Here is a 21,911-nt window from a genome sequence, read left to right on the forward strand (position 1 = left end):
AGTATAGTACTATCTGAAGCCAACATGACTAAACAAGCATAAACATAGGCACTATAATCTCCTGGCATTATTAGTTTATAAAATAGTCATCTAGATGATATAGAATATGCTTCTATAATATTTTCAGATGATTGCTGACATGAACACACTATCTTTTTAATTCTCATAGGAAACCTACAGACTCCTAAGATAATACATGCATATTCCAATTTGCATATGCTTTAAACAACAAGGTCTCCTAAATATATTACTTGAACTGTCTACAATATATTGTACAAAATAGGTTATAGTTCAAATTTAATATGTATGCAATAATACTGCCAATACAAATTTCTTATATTGTTAATTCTAATAACCCATAGCACTTCATCTCTAATCTCCTCTCCAAAGCATAGATGGATTTCACAGACCATTTCACAGATAAAGGAGGTCAAAAGCTAGAAAAACTCCTATTTCCTATCAACTCGCCATTAGCCTCATATATAACATACTAAAAATATTATCACCTTTATCAATAAAATATCTAACCTATGTGGTTCTTATTGCTTCAACATTCATTCAAAGTCAACACACTGCATGCAATCTAATTATTGGATTAACAAACAATAACATAAAACACAGGCATTTGAAGAGAAAGGGCAAGGAATATTTGTTATATACCTTTAAATGAGTCATAATCCCTGTTAACAGGGCTTTATAATTGGGCACAACTTACATCAGACTTTTTTTTACCTGAAAACTTTTGCAATTGGAACTCCTAAATAATAAAAATTTGATATATTCTTTAAAAATATGTACATTGGGTGTTGATCTATAGCACCATAGAAACATTCTCCAATTATTTATTTAGTTTCTACTTCCTCTTTTTGCATTCCCTGTTTTAATTTTTTTCCACCAGAAATATTGGGAAACTGTGAATAATTTGCAAGTCAGTTACATCTGACCTGGTTTCTTTGTCTCATCACCCAGAAATCAGTCACGTTTCCTAATACTAAAGTGCTAAGGACAGATCTGTAAATCAAGTGATAAACCTCAAAAGAGGACATTCTAGTATTCTCAAGTGTCCTGTACAAAGAATCCTCATTTAATTAATTTTCACTTTTATCCCCAAATAGAAATAAACTAACCTGGCTGGTTTTGTTTTTTTAAATTTAAATTCTTTATTGTTTAAAGTATTACATAAGTCTCCTTTTCCCCCCATTGACCTCTTCCCGGCTGCTCTCACCCCCAGCACATGCCCTCACCCCTCTACTGTCGGTGTCCATTGGTTATGCTCATATGCATGCATACAAGTCATTTGGTTGATCTCTTACACCCTCACCCTCCGCCTTCCCTCATAGGTTGGACAGTCTGTTCAATGCTTCTATGTCTCTGGTTCTATTTTTGTTCACCAGTTTATGTTGTTCATTATATTCCATGTGGTATTTATCTTTCTCTGACTGGCTTATTTTGCTTAGCATAATGCTCTCCAGTTCCATCCATGCTGTTGCAAATGGTAAGAATTCCTTCTTTTTTACAGCAGTGTAGTATTCCATTGTGTAGATGAACCACAGTTTTATAATCCACTCATCTGCTGATGGGCACTGTAGTAAGTTTTTAACTCAGGAGTGTGTGTCCTCCAAATTTGTTCTTTTTCAAGATTGTTTGGCTATTTGGGGCCCCTTGATTGCCATATGAATATGAGAATCAGAATTTCCATTTCTAGCTGGCGTGGCTCAGTGGTTGAGCATCAACCTATGAACCAGGAGGTCACGGTTTGATTCCCGGTCAGGGAACATGACCAGGTTGTGGGCTCAACCCCCAGTGTGGGGTATACAAAAGGCAGCCAATGATTCTCTCTCATCATCGAGGTTTCTATCTCTCTCTCCTCCCTTCCTCTCTTCATTTTGAGAGGTTCTTCCTCACTCATTGCAGCGTTTTCCTGCCAGCCCTGGAAAGGCTCTTGGCGGCGGTTTCACTGGGTATCCAGAGTTGGAAGCATCCTAACCTGGCTGTGTTTTATGATAAAAATAATCTATAAAGTCAATAAAAACTCATACAAATTCCTACAATCTAATACATTACAACAAAATTAATATACTCTTGCACCTACTTAATAATTCTGAGCCTACAGTATATTAGAAGTAGTATACATTGACTCCTTTCATGGAATTCAAAAGTACCCCATCATTAACTTTTGCAATTCAATCTGCAAAGGTTGTTTGAACATCCTGGGCCCAGTGGCACAGTTGGTTAAACAACATTTCCTAACCAAAAAAGTCATGGGGGTTCGATTCCTGATCAGGGCACATAGTTGGGGCAAGTATTGGAGGCAATCAATTGATGTTTCTCTCTCTCTCTAAAATCAATAAAACATATCCTCGGGTGAGAATTTTAAAAAAATAATTGTTGCATTATATTATTGAATCTATTAAATGTATACTAAATGTGTAAAATATATATAATTTAAAATAGGAAGAAGTAATTTGGAATATATTGTTATATTCACATTTATGTATTTCCATACTAATTCTGACCTTCACTGACATGGCTTTTACTATTTCTATGTGAATAAATCCCAAACCTATATCCTCAGCTATGTCTGCTAACAAAAACTCAGAATGCCCAAAATTCAATTTTTCTCCCCAAAGCCTAGTCTTCTCATGTTCTTTATTTCTGTTAATATCATTGCTGTTCTTTATTTCTGTTAATATCATTGCCAATATCCGAATCACACAAATTCACAATCTCGGTTATTATGGTCTCACACATTCAACAAATAATTAACTGAATATCTGCTATGTGCCAGGCACTGCCCTAGGTACGTGGGATACATCAAGAGGAAAATAAAAGTCCCTGTCCCAGTGGAATTAACATTCTTCATTCTCCTTTCCATCCCTGAGTTTAGTGATCGGGTTCAATCAATGCCACTATCACAATCTCTTCATTCATTCTCTCCTTTCCTTTTATTTGAACTATTTCAACAGACTCTTAACTGATTTATCAATCTGTAAGTTTTCATCTCTCTAATACATCTCACAAACTGTTGTCAGATCAATGTTCCCAAAGCACCAATCTGATTCTCCTGCTCAAAACTTATAAAGATTTCCCAATGGCCATAAAATAAAGCCCATACTCCTCTGCTGGCCTCTAAGGCATCCAGAATGGTCTAATCTACCTTTGTAGGCTTATCTTCCAAACTGGAGAAAACCAATTTCATTTTCACAACCTAAACCTAACACCAAAATGAATAATTTATTACTATTTTAGCAACCTCATCTTTACCTTTGTTTACAACTATTGCCTCTACCAGGAATCCCCCACCTCTACCACTATCTTTTATATCTAACCTCCAAATCCTTACTATCCTTTAAGATGTAAATTGAATTTAATCTCTTTTATGCTTTGCTTTGATTCCTCCAGCTGGATGTCATTACTCCCTCCTATGAAATACTATAGTACTCCATTTGAAATCATTTATAGCACTTAATATTTCTACCTTATGTTTTAATTACCTATCTGTTATTTGATCCCCATTTGACTGGAAAGTCAGGTTTTTAGCCACCTTGCTTATACTTGTATTTTAATATTATTATTAAGGAAGTTACTAAGCTTTATTCATTCAATGAACATTAGTGGAAATCTATTCTGTGCACTATGCCAGGCTCTAAAGAAATACAGTTGACTCTTGAATAACATGGGTTTGAACTGCATGGGTCCACTTATACATGGATTTCTTTCAATAAATACTATAAATGTATTAATTCTTCCTTATGACTTTATTCTCTCTAGCTTACTTTATTGTAAGAATACTGTACATAATACATATAACATACAAAATATGTGCTGACTGTGTTATTGGTAAGGCTTCTGGTCAACAGTAAGCTATTTAGTAGTTAAGTTTTGGGGAGTCAAAAGTTATACCCTCACTTTCTACTTCGTGGGGGGTTGGCACCCCTAACTTCAAGTTGTTCAAGGGTCAACTGCAATGATGAATCAAACAAGGAGATGACAAACATATAAATAGATAAATTAAAATATAATGTTAAATACTAGAAAGAAATATGAATAAAATTTCAAAGTCTAAGGCAGGAGCAATCCTATATAATAAAAGGCTAATACGCAAATCAACCGAACAGCGGAATGACCGGTCACTATGACTCACACTGACCACCAGGGGGCAGATGCTCAACGCAGGAGCTGCTCCCCTGGCCAGAGCAGCGGCAGTGGTGGGAGCCTCTCCTGCCTCCGCGGCAGCACTAAGGATATCCAACTGCCAGAGGGAGAGGGCCTAACCCAGGGGTGGGCAACCCTTGGCACGCGTGCCAAAGACGGCACGCCAGTAACTTTTGCTGGCACGCGAAACCCTCTCTTATAATCTTCCATTTACAAATTTTTTCTTAATACCAACTTTTTTATTTTTCAGATAAATTCAGTGTAGGTGCACCTTAGATAAATAAATAATTTTACATAACAAGTTATCTTAAAGACCATAGACATGGATTGACGAGAGAGGGGAAGAGCAATTTCTATGCCTCTGCCTTAACTCTCCCTGCCTTCCTAGATCCAACCAGTGTTTTGGTTTGATCCACATACGCTTGTGAATCTTTGTTCTCAGTGATGAATTTTATTAAGTCTCGTAATAGGAGTAGCCTGACGGATGAAAGTAGTAGCTCGTGCATATCTCTGAAGGTCACGAAATATAAACCTGATGTAAAATCTCTGTCATCAGTGATGCAGCAGCAAAAGTCCCACTGATAATATCAAACGGAGTCATAAAGTTTTCTGTCGGACTATCAGTGTACATGTATACATTAAAAAATAAATGTATTTTTCATCATCATATACTGTGTTTTTGTCACTCGAATGAATTTTATTATTTCTTCAAGGTTCTTCACATACATACACCTTAAGAGATATCAAGTAGGCGTAACATGTTCCATGTTCTCAAAAATTAGGGTTGGCACGCAGAAGAATTTTGAGTCGGAGATTTTGCTGGTTTTGGCACACACTCACAAAAAGGTTGCCCACCCCTGGCCTAAGCCGTCAGCTGGACAGCCCCCAAGGGTTCCCAACTGCAAGAGGGCACAGGCCGGATGAGGGACCCCCCCCTCCCCAAGTGCAAAAATTTTGTGCACTGAGCCTCTAGTGAAAAAATAAAAGTAGATGAAATATGGGAAAAGAAAGATACCATGAAGCAAAACAGAAAAATTAGGCAAACAACTAAACAAGAACAAAGGGAAATTAATATCTCCAAGATTTTGAGCCCAGGTAAAAAGAAAGTTGATTATTAATCATATTAACTGAGTTGGAAAAAATCAAAGAAAAAAATGTAGGCAAAGAAAAGATAAACGTTTGGGTTGACAAACCACTTTAGGTATCCACAGGACAACTGAGATGATCAACAAACAAATAAAAAAAGAGATCAACAGTTTGAAAGATAGGTCATAGCTAGTGGCTAAGAGTTGACAATCATCTATATAAAGGTGATTTGAAATTGCCTAGGGTCTGGATAAATGAAATTTCTCAGAAAGTGAGGAGTGGGCCATCGACAGGATCTTTTGGAATATACAGTAGCAATAAGGAAAAAATCAGATGTATATGGTGCCATAAAAACTAAAGTATTTTAAGAAGGAAGAGAGATTTAAAATTATCAAAAGCTGTTTAGAGAAGAGATATCTGTATCCCCTTGTTCACTGTAGCATTATTAACAACTAGAGGCCCGATGCACGAATTCATGCATAGGTGGGTTCCCTCGGCCTGGCCAGCAATCGGGGCCGATCAGAGCCAGCCGGCTAGGGAAGAGACCATGGGAGGCTGGCCAGCCGCAGGAGGTTGGCTGTGGGAGCTCACTGAACACCTGGCCGGCCAGGGGGAGGAACCTTGGGAGGTTGGCCGGCCACTGGAGGTTGGCTGTGAGAGCACAACTGACCACCAGGGGGAAGCTCCTGCATTGAGCATCTGCCCCCTGGTGGTCAGTGAATGTCATAGCCACCAGTCAACCGGTCGTTCAGTCGACTGGTCATAAGGGTCGCTTAGGCTTTTATATATATAGATAGCCATAACGTGGAAATAACCTAAGTGTCTATGAACAAATGAATGGATAGAGAAGATATGGTTTGTATGTATGTATGTATGTATGTATGTATGTGTACACACACAGAGGAATATTCAGCTATGAGAAAGAAGGAAACACTGCCATTTGTAACAAACTGGATAAATCTTGAGGGCATTATGTTAAATGAAGACAAATCATTTACATGTAGAATCTAAAAAATCTGAACTCAGAAAGTAGAGAGACTTGGTTACCAAGGGCTGGAATAAGGGGAGGGGAGGAGGTAAAGGCATGGGGAGATATTGGTCAAAGTACAAACTTCCAGTATAAGATTAACAAGTTCTGAGTATCTAAAGTATAACATGATGATTATCATTAATAATACTGTATTCTATACTTGAAAGTTGAAAAGAGTGTATCTTAAATGTTCTCATCACAAAAAAGAAATGATAATTATGTAATGGGCTGGAGGTGTTAGCTAATGCTATGGTGATGATCATTTTGCAATATATAAATACATCAATTAACACGTTGTACACCTTAAATTTATACAATGTTATATGTTAATTATATCTCAATAGAGCTGGACAAATAATTTAAAGATAATTGAGAATATCTGAGTTAAAAAAAAACAAGAAAAGGTTCATTATACTAATAGTAGTTCTGTTTCTTTTTAAAAATATATATATTTGTATTGATTTCAGAGAGGAAGAGAGAGGGAGAGAGAGATAGAAACATCAATTATTAGAATCATTTATTGGCCGCCTCTTGTGTGCCCCCTACTGGGGATTGAGCCAGTAAGCCAAACCATGACCTCCTGGTTCATAGGTCAACGCTCAACCACTGAGCTACACCGGCCAGGCAATAATTATTCTGTTTCTTGAGCTGGATGGTGACCATAGATGCCTCGTCTACATATGTATCTATCTATTTAATTGCAATGCTGCAACTAAATTATAAAGAAAAATAGCTAAATTAGAATGCCTAGACTCTGACTTTCTACTTTAGAGCCTCTAATGTAAACTATCCATATTAAGATTAATAAAGAAAAGCAAGCTAAAAGTTAAAGAAAAATTTTTTAAAAAGCTGTTTATAAGTCAAGGAGGAAGAGACTAAGACAGGGGTGGGCAAACTTTTTGACTCGAGGGCCACAATGGGTTCTTAAACTGGACCGGAGGGCTGGAACAAAAGCATGGATGGAGTGTTTGTGTGAACTAATATAAATTCAAAGTAAACATCATTACATAAAAGGGTACGGTCTTTTTGTTTTTTAGTTTTATTCATTTCAAACGGGCTGGATCCAGCCCGCGGGCCGTAGTTTGCCCACGGCTGGACTAAGAGGAGGTAATTAGAACTGAGGATCAGGAGCTCACTGGTGACCTTCACAAAATGGTTTCAGTAGAGTGATGGGACAGAAGCTAGATTAGATTGAATTGAATACACATGAGAGCTAAGGATATGATGGCAATAAATACGAATCAATAATAAAAGTAGGTAACATTTATTGACTGCCTACTATCAGATGTTGTTTTGAGTATTTTAAACATTTTATGTTAACAGAGGCTCACAACTCTTAAATGTAAATATGATTCTTGTTTTACCACTGAAGATCTAAACTAAGAAAAGTTATTAAAGCATCTTCCCAAGTATTGCTCATTCTATAATCTGTGCTTCTTTGAGAAAAAGATATGTACCCCACTATACGGAGTGAAATCTTCTTTTCTGAGACTTACTTCTGATTTTGGCCTCTGAATTTCCTTTTATTTTCAAAACTTTTCTAAACCATTAGACATTTACATCAGGTATAGTAACTAGCCTCTGAGAGGGCCCCAGTGATTCTTGCCTCCCAGGAAGTAATGCTCTTGTGCAATCTCCTCCCATACTAAATAGGGCTGACATATATAACCTATAGAATATTGCATAAATGACCGAGTACTACTACCAAGGCTACACCATAAAAGAGATTGCGGTTTTCATCTTGCTCTACTAGGTGTACCAGTTAATAATGCGGATTTTTTTTAAAGCTGGAGTTACACATATGTTGATATACATACGATTTGATATGTATGCTATTTTGTTGTTTTGACAGCAAGCTTCAAAACTTCATATGTCAAATTTTCTGAAGGTGTTAACATCATAGATATTTTTACACTTAAAAATGTCGAATTTCATGCCAAAAAATAGAGCATTTGAGGGAAATTTTAATTCATTATTTTATTTTGAAGAAAAGTGCTGCTGAAAAGTATCATACACTTCGGGAAGCTTATGGTGAACATGCTCCATCTCAAGATGCTTGTGAACGCTGGTTTAAACACTTTAAAAGTGGTGATTTCGATGTGAAAGACAAAGAACGTCCAGGTCAACCAAAAAAGTTTGAAGACCAACAATTACAGGCATTATTGGATGAAGACGCATGTCAAACTCAAAAGCAACTTGCAGAAAGATTAAATGTTGCTCAGCAAACAATTTCCAATTGTTTACAAGCAGTGAGAAAGATTTTAAAGGAAGGAAAATGGGTGCCACATCAACTGAACAAAAGACAAATGGAAAACCGAAAAGTCATCAGTAAAATGTTGCTTCAATGGCACAACAGAAAGTCTTTTTTGCATGGAATTGTGACTGGCAATGAAAAGTGGATTTATTTTGAGAATCCTAAACACACAAAATCATGGGTTAATCCAGGTCAACCATCAACATTGACTGCAAGGCCAAATTGCTTCAGAAAGAAGACAATGCTCTGTGTTTGGTGGGATCAGGAAGGTGTGGTGTATTACGAGCGTCTAAAACCAGGTGAAACGTTAATACTGATTGCTACCGACAACAAATAATCAATTTGAACCACGCTTTGATCGTGAAATGACAAGAATGGGCCAGAAGACATGGCAAAGTAATTTTGCTTCATGATAATGCACCATCACACACTTCAAAACCAGTTAAAGACACGTTAACAGATCTTGCCTGGGAAGTATTATCCCACCACCATATTCTCCAGAACTTGCTCCTTCAGATTACCACTTGTTCCAATCGATGGCACACACACTTTCTGAGCAGCACTTCAAAACGTACGAAGAAGTGGAAAATTGGGTCTCTGAATGGTTTGCCTCCAAACTAGAGGCCCGAAGCACGAAATTCGTGCACAGGGGGTGTATGTCCCTCAGGCCAGCCTGCACCCTCTCCAATCTGGGATCCCTCTCACAATCCGGGACTGCTGGCTCCCAACTGCTCGCCTGCCTGCCAGCCTGATCACCCCCTAACCCAGGGGTGGGCAAACTTTTTGACTCGAGGGCCACAATGGGTTCTTAAACTGGACCGGAGGGCTGGAACAAAAGCATGGATGGAGTGTTTGTGTGAACTAATATAAATTCAAAGTAAACATCATTACATAAAAGGGTACGGTCTTTTTTTTTTTTTTAGTTTTATTCATTTCAAACGGGCCGGATCCGGCCCGCGGGCCGTAGTTTGCCCACAGCTGCCCTAACCACTCCCCTAACAGCCTGACCGTCGCCTAACTGCTCCCCTGCCAGCCCAGTCACCCCCAACTGCCCTCCCCTGCAGGCCCGGTCACCCCTAACTATCCTCCCCTGCCAGCCTGGTCGCCCCCAAGTGCCCTACCCTGCACGCCTGGTTGCCCCTAACTTCCCTCCCCTGCCGGCCTGGTTGCCCCTAACTGCCCTCCTCTGCCGGCCAGGTCACCCCTAACTGCCCTCCCCTGCAGGCCCGATCCCTCTCAACTGCCCTCCCCTGCAGGCCATCTTTGGCCATCATGGGGGTGGCCATCTTGTGTGTTGGAGTGATGGTCAATTTGCATATTACCTCTTTATTTGATAGGATATTTAACCTTCACAATATTCTTGAAAGGTAAATACCTACATTTTACATACACATAAAAAAACTGAAGTTCAGAGAAATAAAATAACTTTTTAAAGGTATCAGCCAATAAGTGAAATAAATGCAATTAAAGCAAAAATTTATATAAAAGTAAAGCTACGTTCTCTACTAGCTTCAAATCTGAATAGATCTCATATCCTGAAGGAACCCTTTCCTTTATCCTATTCATTCCTAAAGGTTCTATCCTATTTTCATGTTAATAGAGAAATTTCTCAAATGAAAAGTACACACATGTTGCCTCGATTACTTTAACCTCTTAAAATCCAGAATAAAGTTAGCACGAGACAATTAATGTTAAAAATTCACCAATGGGCTCCTTTTGTCATATCCAAAGTCCTATCCTTAATCGTCATTCTCATTGACTTGTTTACAATGTCAATTCTGATAATCCATTTACCCTTAAGACCCCTTACTCTTGTGGCAATATATTTTCCAAGATTTCCTCTATTGTGTCTCTATTTTTCTGCCTTAATACTACTTTCCCTTAGTAAATTGTTTCTTTAATGTCTATCGCAATTAAAACTATCTTATCTTTTGATACAGTTTTTTAAATTCCAGCTACTTATTTATACTTATAGACATTTCACACATGAAATCAGCATATTTAAGAACTAATTTCAAGAGTTTACCATCCCCCAAAGTAGCTACTTTACCAGTTTCCCTAGATTTAAAGCATATTGAATTCTTCCCCCTTCACCCCCTATACCTATACTAGTAAGTGTTATACTTATTGTCCTAAGTGCTTTCCAATAATTAATTCATTTCATTTTACATGATCCTCAGAAGTAGGCATTATTATTATCCCCAGTTTAAATTGTGGCACAGAAAGGCTAAATGACTTGCCCAAGCTCCCAGAGTTATCACAATTTCAATTCTAATTTCTCAATCAAGAACTGAATTTTTTTAAAGTCCATGATACTAAGCAAAAAAAAAAAAAAAAAAAATCCTATAGAAAACATTTTGCAACCCTTTCTTTTTAGCAAATATCTAATAGCAACATATTTTGAAATACTCATATTTCAAAAGCTTACTCTACTCAAAAAGAAATATTTATATAAAATGTATAAACCCGCCTGACTGGTGCAGCTCAGTGGTTGAGCAACAACCCATGAACCAGTTCAATTCCTAGTCAGGGCACATGCCTGGGTTGCAGGCTCCATACCCAGTAGGGGCCGTGCAGGAGGCCAATCGATGATTTTCTCTCTCCATTCCTCTCCCTTCCTCTCTCTCTCAAATCAATAAAAACTTTTTAAAAATATATAAACTCTGTCATTAGAAGTGGTGACTCAAGTTGATTACCAACAGTTTTATTACCTATCAAATATATTTGAAAAACGAGAAAGACTATCTCAGTTTCATTATCACTGATCACATTTGAGTTTGTTAAATAAAACTAAATAAAAATGGCTAAATCAACATTCACTAAATAAGCAAACTAAAAAAATAGGAAACTTCTCTAAATTGATACCAAAGCAATTCATTTCCAGAGTTCTAGCCACACTTTGTAGGGGACAGACATGAACTTTAATTTTCTTCATATACTGTCTTCAATCATGCTCTTCTGAAGCTCTATTTCTCATCTTTTAATGACATCTCAGGCAGATCTCATGGCCTTTCAGTCATTTTCCGTTGTTTAAAAAAAAAAAGTTGCTGAATATGCCAGAAACCGACAGATGACAGTTATCTACTACTATATATTATTTCTATTATACTTCATCAAATGTAATATGCCACTAATAGTAATATACTCCATAACTGTATGTGCCTCTAAGCATGAAAGTCTGCCAATTAACCTATGAGACAGCATTGATTATAAGATGTATATTGATGTCAGATGTTAAAATGTGGGAAAAATATATATTAAAATAAATTAAATAAGGGATTTATTCAAGGTTTCATTATTTTTGGCTAAACTATTTGGCTTTTCTGTCTTTGGTGTTTTCTCTCCAATGAACCCTCTAAGATCTAAATTACACATCTCACTTTGCACTGATCCCTGTCCTCAATCTCTTCTTTAAAATCCATAATGGTTCACACCCAGGAAACATTTAAACTCCTCAGCAAGGTATCTGAGGCCTTCACCCTTTGATCCCTTCCAGTCCACCTTTCCAACCTCACCCTATCAGCTCTCCAACATCTACTAAACCAGGTATCATTAATATGCTTGGACACTTCCACCTATCTATGCCTTTATACAGTATTACCTTTCCTACCTTGATTGCCCCCAGTGCCCTTTCCCTCTTCACCACGTGATCAAACCCTATTCAACCTCTAGTAGCCAGGTCAAATACCATCTCTGTGATACTTCCAAGACAAATACTTTTGATTTCCAGGGCAAGATAAATTTGTCATCCCTCTGGAACATAATACTATGATTAGAAGCCACACAAGTTATGAGCTCCTCTTAGAGCAGGGTTTTACTTATCTTTACATCTCTGGTCCTTGCATGATCCTGACAATGTCACACCATGTGAAGAATCCAGGCTCTGAAATAAGACACACCTGTGTCTGAATTTTGGGTTGTTGTTTTTTCACTCACTAGCTCTGTGACCTTGGGTAACCTACTCAATCTAAGACTCAATGTCTTCTTAAAACAGAAATTACAAAACCTACCTTAGAGGTAAGGATTAAATGTAAAATGCCTGGCACACCAGAAACACTCAATTAACATTAGCTGCTGTTATTATCATCATAATTGTTTAACTAGAGGCCCGATGCATGAAATTCATGCAAGAGTAGGCCTTCCTTCCCCTAGCTGCCAGCACCAGCTTCCCTCTGGCACCTGGGACCCGGGCTTCCCTTACAGCCTCAACTTCGTCTGGAAGGTCATCTGGAAGGACGTCTGGTCTAATTAGCATATTACACTATTATTATTATAGATTACTTTTTAAAAAAAAAAAAAAGGAAGGTGCCCTAACCGGTGTGGTTCAGTTGGTTGGAATGGTGTCCCATGCACTGAAAGGTGGCAGGTTCGATTCCCAGTCTGGTACATGCCTAGGTTTCGGGTTTGATCCCCAATCGGGGCACTTACAGGAGGCAACCAATTGATGTTCCTCTCTTACATGGTTATTTCTTTCCCTCACTCTTCCTCTCTCTAAAATCAGTAAGAAGCATATCCTCAGTGAGGGGAAAAAACTAAAAAGATTTAAAAAGTAAAGTGGCACTCAAGAATACTTAATGGACTGGTTTAATACATATTCTGATCTTCTCTAGTCATACTGTATATGCCCCAACTTTGGCTTCATAATGTGTCATAAGAAATGGGAGTGTATTCTTCACGTACAGGTAACACACATAACCTGTGTTAATATTCAAACATAGATTATGTTACAGGGAAATGGCTAAATGGTTCTTCAACTTTCCTAAGTCTTGCTTTCTACCTAACCCCTCAAGTTTGACCATAATTCTTTAGTCCTGTCTCCTTGCATAAGATAGGTTCCTACCCAGACAGAGTAATGGCTAATTTTCTGTAGTCGAGTGAACAATAATATTAATGTTTGAGTTTCATAATTTACAAAAGTCTTTTAATTGATACACACAAGAACTATTTTAGGTAGTTAATGTGATCTAAAGGATTAGATTCAGATTAAATATATTAACGTAGAGTATTTGAGTAATCATTAACAAGAACATTTAAATTCATATTAATTCTTACAAAGAAAATTCATTCTTAAAATTTAAAAGCAAAGAAATATTTGTATGGCAGTGATAAGATTCAGCAAAGTCCAGCAATGAGCAGGAGGTCAATATTCTTTATGCAGCTTCTGCTATCAGCTAGTTCTGAGACTGAACACATTTATTCATCTATAAAATAGAGGTGCTGAAAAGTTCATTTTCAACTCTAAAATCAGTTCTAGTATTAAAAATTAAATTATATTAGAAAATTGAGAAGAGCTAAAATTAGACAGCCATTAAAAACTCAAATAACTCACTTAAGCTATTTAACATACTTAAGAATACACCTGTGCATTTCACCCCAATTTAAAAAAAAATACACAGATATAGTATAGAACCGAAATGAATAGAAGTTACAAGTAACCAGAGTGAACTAATTTTTCAAAATCCCTAATTTTTCCTATCTGGTTTTCTTACTATATATAAAAAGGTTAAGGACAATTTATTAACATAAATATTACAGATAACAGGAATAATAGCTAAAATCAACAAAGTCGTTTTCCAAGAAAACCTGAACTGGTCAAACCCAGAGGGACAAGTTTTGAGGCTCGGTTTCCCTCACAAAGATACTGTTAACCTAATATCAACACTATTTAGCTCTGTAGGAAAAGTTATTTTAAATATATATATGTGTGTATGTGTGTATATATATATACACACACACACACACACACGCACGCACGCACGCACGCACATACACACACACACTCTAGAGGCCTGGTGCATGAAATTCATGCATGGGTAAGGTCCCTAGGCCTGGCTGACGATAAGGACCGATCTGTGGGACAACCAGCGGGGTGACCAGGGAGCCCCTGCTGGCCCCCCGCCTTGGCTGGCCTGAGGCCTGTCAGCTGGGCGCAGCTCCTGCATTGAGTGTCTACTCCCTGGTGGTTAATGTGCGTGATAGTGACTGGTCATTCCACCGGTCATTCCGCTGTTCAGTCAATTTGCATATCAGGCTTTTATCTCTCTCTCTCTCTCTCTCTCTCTCTCTCTCTCTCTCTCTCTCTCTCTCTCTCTCTCTCTCTCTCTCTCTCTCTCTCTCTCTCTCTCTCTCTCTCTCACACACACACACACACACACGCACACACACACACACGGTTCTTACTATGTGCCAGGCATTGTTCTAGGCACTTTTCTTTTTTTAACTCATTTAATTCTCGCAAAACTCCTATAAAGCTAATATTATTACCCCCATATTACAGACGAGGAAACTGAAGCACAGAGAGGTTAATAAATTTTAGAGCTGGAATATGAACCTAGGCAGTCTGGCTTCAGAGTTTGCTCTCTGTATGCATTATTAACATACTAGCATATGATGTTAAAAAAAAAAAGTAATAAAATGAATCAGGGTGATTGTGTTAACTCAGCCACGAACCAAGTCATGTGACCTTGAATCACTTAACCTCTCTGGACTTCATTTCCCAATCTATAAAGAGAAAAGGTTTTTAAAGTACTTACCATAGTGCTCAATACAGTAAGCACTCAAAAGATAAGTTATTATTGTCACTGCTACCACCAGTCTATTATTTACAATTCCCATATAAAAGCTAGAGCTCCAAAATATGACAGATTTTATTTCAAATTCTGGCTCCACTAAGCTAGGTTTTCTCATCAGTAAAATGGAGATAATAAATCATCTATCTTGCAAAACTGTTGTAAACCTGGTTCCTAACTGCTGAATAAATGTTAACTCCTTTTTCCTTAATGACAAACTAACCACATTTCCACTAATTCAATTCAAAGAAGGGAGAATGAAGTCCCAGGGAGCCAACTGTCCTTTGCAGTGGGGGGTATGAAGGGAAAGAGATACCAAAGAATTCTCACCCATTCATCACCCATGGGGTTCCCTTATCCTCTTATGTGCTTCCTAACACTAGAGCTTTTTCTCAGGCCATTTCCTTACTTTCTGATAGGAGTCTTACCTGGTATACTCTAAGGCAGCAACAAACAGAAAATTTTCAGGAAACCCAAAAGGTCAAAACTATTTTCATAATAATACTACAACTTCATTCATTTTTCTTCATTTTTTTTTCCACTCTCATTCTTCCAAGAGTATACAGCGGAGTTTTCCAGAGGCTACATGAAGTGTGATGTCATGTCTCTGATGACTAATAAGTGTGCTTGTATACTTCTATATTTTTAAGATTTCTCAGTTTTAATTTCTAATACAGCATGTATCAATAGACACTGGAATCCTCAATAATTTTTAAGAATTTCAATTTGGTCCCGAGACCAAAAAGTTTAAAAACACTGCTCTAAGGTATAGAAAAAGCCCTCAAAGCACATGGTTTATTCTGTGAATTACAACTTTACCAATTTAGCCCAAATAAATAACTCACACAATCATCTAAAAACTCCCTACATTCCTGTCTGATTACATTTCAGCCCTTTAATCTTCAAAAAAAAATCACTTGCTCACTAATTATTTATGAATAGTCAGTGACAGAACTGGGTCTAAGGACTTATATCTCCTTATTCCTGGTGTATAGTCTGTCTAAATACTGCAGGTCAACCTCAATAAAAAAGAAATGACTAGGTTCTCAATCAACATATTGTCCCCCTTGTTACAGAGATAACAAAATTGTAAGTTATGCTAACAGCAGGTAAATTATACTTTCCTCTGACTTCTAATAAACAACTTTTAAAGAATTTTCTGATTAGTTCCTATAAATACCATATACCTGCTTGGTGATGGGAAGAAATAGGTAATTATTTCCTCCTATAAACAAATTAGATTTAAAGGTGTATAACATAAAGAGTTTGAAAAACTAAGGTGAAAGTCTTCCATATCATTTACACAAGTGATCCAAATTTATAACTATGTCCCAGGACCTCGATCTGCAATCTTCCCTTTCAACACAATTTTTAATTTTGAAAACAGTGTGTTTACTGAAATATAAAAGGAAAAACACACACAAAAACAAAAAATACTGTTTTTTTTTCTATTTTTAAGATAAAGGAACAGCTAAAATTTAATAACAAATCATCCTATAGCAAAGTAAAACCCCTCTAAATATTGGTTGAGTGAATTAATAATTTTTAAGTTATTTATGTTCATGAGCTTTGTCTACTTGGCTTATTTTAGCATTTACTAGGTAAGGGGAAGACCTGAAAAGGCAAGAACCTTAGTGAATTCTGACACTCTCTCAATCCTAAAAAGCCAATTCAATACCAAGCAACCCATAACCCAGGTTTGGTTAAGCTGTGCAACTTGAGCAGTCTTCCAAGCATTTTTTATGTCAAATCCATCTCCTATGAATATCTATATAAGAGCCTAAGCGACCGTTACGGCGGAACGACCAGACGACCGGTCACTATGATGTGCACTGACCAGAAGCTGGGTTCACAGCTAGCGAGTGCAGTGGTGGTAGTGGGAGCCTCTCCCTCCTCTGCTGCAGGTGGGCGGTAAGGAGCAAGGAGTCCCAGACTGCAAGAGGGCGCAGGCCAGGCTGAGGGACCCCCCCCTTACCCCAGTGCACAAATTTCATGCATCGGGCCTCTAGTTTACTTACAAATTATATCCTTCTAAAACTGTATACATTATAAAACACAGAATTTTTTATTGATTGATTTCAGAGAGAGAGGAAGGGAGAGAAAGAGATAAAAACATAGATTTGTTGTTCCACTTATTTATGCATTCATTGGTTGATTCTTCTATGTGCCCTAAAAGGAGCCCATAACCTTGGCGTATTGGGACAATGCCCTAACCAACTAAGCTACCCGGCCGGGGCCAAAACATACAATTTTTAAAATAGAAGTTATTAAAAGATGAGACAATGATAAAATAATTCTTACCTTTGAATTGTGAATACTACAAAAATATTTTTAATCTAAGAAAGTATCAATAATAACACTTTTAGAGAACAACATAACTGAAAAGCTTCATTATTTTTTAACATCTTAATTTAATAATTTTGTAATATAGCATTCTAGTTCAAACTTCAGGATTCAGTTGATTGTGAAACTTGATTATGACTATCCACTGAAAATTCCCTAAGAATACCTACTAAACAAGGTCACATCAATCCATTTTTAGTAAAATGTTATTTCTTCCTTCTCTTATGCATAAAAATAAATATAGCTACTACTATCTAATACTACCTTTTCTTACTCCATGGAAATTAGGAGTACTCTCCTTTGGGGTCTATGATGCAAATATACTTGAAACCCCTAACCAGCACAACTTAATCAGTCTCTCAAATGCTTTCCAGATTAGGGCTAGATTTGAAGCTAGAACTAATTTTCCATGGTCATCGCAGGTCAAATAAGATTCTTAGGTTCTTATGATCTGGGCCTTCACCCAAAAGCTGTTCCAAAACCAAACTGCAGGGTTGGATGGACAAGCATAATCTTCCCAGGATACTTACCCTAACACATTTCATTATAGGAAGATAATAATGAACAGTAATACCTTCCTGTCTTACACAACATTCATTCACTCATTTAAGAAACATTTTGTAATGCTAGGCATCTTACTGACACAATCATGTACAAGTGTTATCTTAAATATGCTATCCTGTACTTTCATTTACAGAAGCACTGAAAGAAAAAGTGTGATTTGTGCCCCATCGGGTGGCCAAACTGGAAATTTCAAACAAGTTTCAGCAAGGCAAGTTAACCCTAACTAATCAACACAATACCTTTGGGAAATTGAAGCCTACAACACAAGTGTTCTCATGGGAGAGTTCTATAAATGAAAAGCACAATTGTGTTATGGCAATGTTTCCTTACATTTGAAAATAAGGGATGTGCAGTTATGCAGAATCTCTCCTTTCCCAAATCCTGCAACAAAATATTAATCCATGACTATCACTGCTTATTTAATTAAACAAAAGAGTTTCTTTGAGTCAGCTTTCCATTCACAGATTAAAATATAAAATTTTTTGAAAGAACACTATTAATTTAAAAGGATGTTATTAATAATATTCCTTTAAATTATTTCCTCTTCATATATCAAACAATTAAACCATAAAAACATACAGAAATTTAGAGCCAGATGGGTCCTTAGAAAATACAGGGCTGTGACTTAGAAACCATCAAATCTAGTTGGCTCTGGTTACAAATGAAGAACCTAAAGCCCAGAAAGAGAAAGTGAATTAATCAGGGTCACAGAGCTAGGCTAGGGTGAACTGACTCCTAATGCTTAAACATCTGTGCTCAAGAGACTAGCTATCTATATCTGATCCTGGACAAGTGACTTAACGTCTCTAGACCTTAGTTTCCTTGCCTAAAAAAACAAGGAGATAGATAATCTCTAAATTTCCTTTAAAGTCTAAAATCATAAAATTTAGTAGCCTCATTATTTTAGTATCTTACAAAACTAAAGTATACACTGACAAAAACCATTTCTGGTTCCTGAGAAACCAAACCACAGGACCCTAGAGAAGAAAATTCAAGTCAGCAGCCTAAGGCACCAAATATATTTGCTTCTTTTGTTAATATTCTGTAAAATATTAACACAGTCAGACTAGTCTATTTGGTTGAAAGTGGTCTAAGTTAATTTTGATTAATCAATTACAGAACTCTATACAATCACTGATCCTAAATTTTTAAAAAATATTCTTACAAAAATTTATTAATGTTCTATTTTACATGCCAAGATTTACATTCAAATCGATTACTGGAAACAGGAATAGTCTATGCTCATTTTTTTTTTATTCCTTGTAAAAACTATTCAGAAGTGGATGGAATAGATTTTCTTCATAAGGTTCTCAATATTGCTCTATTCTTTTGTGCTTTATTATTCTGTCTATGAAGACCTAGTCTAGGAACTCTACAATTTACTTTTAAATTAGAAACTCCAATAATTTTCAGGATATTGATGGGTCACTATCAAATAATTTTAACAATCCAAGGAAGAAAAACAAAAGTTAAATCAAAAACCTATGAACTACAACAAACCTTAAAAAGCTCTGGGCCTATAGTCTTACTTTATGGAGAAGGAAAGAGTCCTGGAAAGGCAAAAAGACTGTCCCCAAGGTCTTATGGCTAACATATACAAGAACTAGCACTATTGTGTGACCAAGTATATCCAATAATACACATAATTACAGATATAAAACAAAATTGTCAGCTTCTATGTAATGCTCTGCTTAAAATAAAATTTAATGTAGCAAAATGACATAAAAACCAAAGATAAAGCATAGTGGTTCACAGCACTAGAAACCACCCTAGGCTAGAAATCAGGGGTAATATACCAAAATTTCACTACCAGTGCTTGAATAACAAATGCAAGTGTCTGTTCTGCTAAGCGTGTTTCAAGAGCATCATCTTCATACATAAGAAACTACATTTTATTGCATTACAAGAAGGTTCTTTTCTCTAGCAAAGACTAACATCTTTTATGATGTTCTTCCTCCTACCCTCCTAAGTTTTAAAGCTGCCAAAATTTCTGAATGCAAACCACTCTTATGTATTTCTCTTTATTTTCAAAGGACCAGCACCAGCTCTTGAGAAACAATATACCACACATAAATCCTAGCCCTATTTTTAAAAAATGTCTTTAATTGCTCCAATGCACAAAGAAAAGTGTCCCTTATTTAATTTTGCCTACCAAACAATGAGCTTATCCAGGGCAGGAGTCACATAGTAGGGACTCTCTGCAAAATAAAATTTCCATTATCCACAGTAAATGAATTTTCCCCAAAATGATTTATAATTGGCCTGGGAAAGATAATACAATCACAAATGTGCTCAGGAATTTTGTCCCTCTTGTAACCAACCTTGAGTAACCATTTAAGACTAGTACCCGAATGGAGTAAGTGAATGAAGAGTCCCAGAATTACTGTGGTTACTCCAGCCACAAAGCTGACATTACAAATCAGGAGGTAATTGCATTTTCAAACGAAACTGTACGCTTCCACTTCCATCCCCAGATATTCCAAATTAATACAGTTCTATGAAACAGTTAAGTGTTGTAATACTTAAAATGAATCATAGCAAACAGCCACTATTACTTCTGCCCAAATCAAGCATGCCATACTATACAGCAAGTGCAAGATGTTGCCTCAGCATGCTATGTCCTATGCCTCTATGAAGAACTGGCAGTGGTGCTGAAAATTACTACTACTGGTAAGATGAAAGACCAATACCCTCCTTTCAATAAAAACCATCGTCTGGACTCTAGCCAAGGTTTAAAACTGCCTGAATGTTATTAGGAACAATAAATCAAAAACTCTCCAGGCTGAAAAGCTATCCCCTTATTTCATTCTTACAAATGCAGCCACAAAACACTATAAGAAAATTAAGTGACAAGAAAAGCATTACTAATTTTAGGCCTCTCGTTTCTGGCAATAATAAAATGCTGTATGTTACAAGGTGGATTTATTTTACAATCTTCCAAGGTTCTGTTTAACCGACCTCCTACAGCCCTTTCCCCGTCTTCTTCAATTATTACAACTGCTATATGATTAAATAAACTCACACTATTGCTGAAACACCCTATCCCTGAACTTAAATAGAAATGAAACAGAGTACCAAAATATTTTATTTCATAAAATCCAGCTGGTATATCTGTGTGTTCCTATTGATTTTATACTCTTTGTTCTTGCACATAACATAGATGTGAATTCCTGGAGTCTTTCTCTATCCAGGAGCTGAACTGCCAGCTACGGAGAATAACCTATTGCAATGCTTAAAGCCCTTCAGGTTATCTCACCTTCTGATACATGGGTTCATTATCTTCACTTTCCCCCTGTATTACTGTAAGGTTCCTTACCACTATCGACTAAGTACCCTACAGGTTATCACAGAAATTAGGGGGGAGGGGGACCATGATTTCTGTAATAGGCAGGTATGGCTTAAAAAAAAAGTACATTGTTTACAATATAGTACTTTTCTCCCTAGTTAACAAAAATTTTAGGGGCAAAAAAAACAACAACACAAAACCCTGAAAATTTTAATAATTCTTTTCTTTCCTCCTTCCTCATGCCCCTTCACTCCTTTCCAAAACAACAGAAGAGTCAAAACCTAAGACGTGATTACTTTGCATACTCCATGCAGCCAGCCAAACGAGTCTTCCTATGCAAACGGAGTAGTTGATGACAATACGTTGGTTTAACACCGCATGTGTGATACACATTTCAATCAAGTTTCAGCGCAGTTACCAAGCCTTTGTCAACAGTGGCAAGTGGGCAAAGGCAGAAGGGCTCTACCGGGCGAAGGAAACCGCCAGAGGGGCTGGTCGGAGAGGAGGATTCCTCGGGGAGAGAAACGCGAGCAAACCTGGCCACCGGGGCGCCCGCCCGGGGTGGGGACTAGAAGTCAGGGGGTGAGGGGAGGGGATGGGAGGAAGGAGCGCGGAGCGGCCGCG

At 37.2% G+C, this 21,911-nt stretch overlaps 1 protein-coding gene across 2 annotated transcripts in view; it reads right to left on the reverse strand.

The window, feature by feature from the left end:
• XPR1 (xenotropic and polytropic retrovirus receptor 1) overlaps positions 1–21,911 on the reverse strand; it is a 112,544-nt gene that overhangs the window by 90,137 nt on the left and 496 nt on the right. The gene's annotated exons all lie outside the window — the stretch shown is intronic.

Source organism: Myotis brandtii, unplaced genomic scaffold (genome assembly GCF_000412655.1).
Source record: "Myotis brandtii unplaced genomic scaffold, ASM41265v1 scaffold630, whole genome shotgun sequence".
NCBI classification, from domain to species: Eukaryota; Metazoa; Chordata; class Mammalia; order Chiroptera; family Vespertilionidae; genus Myotis; species Myotis brandtii.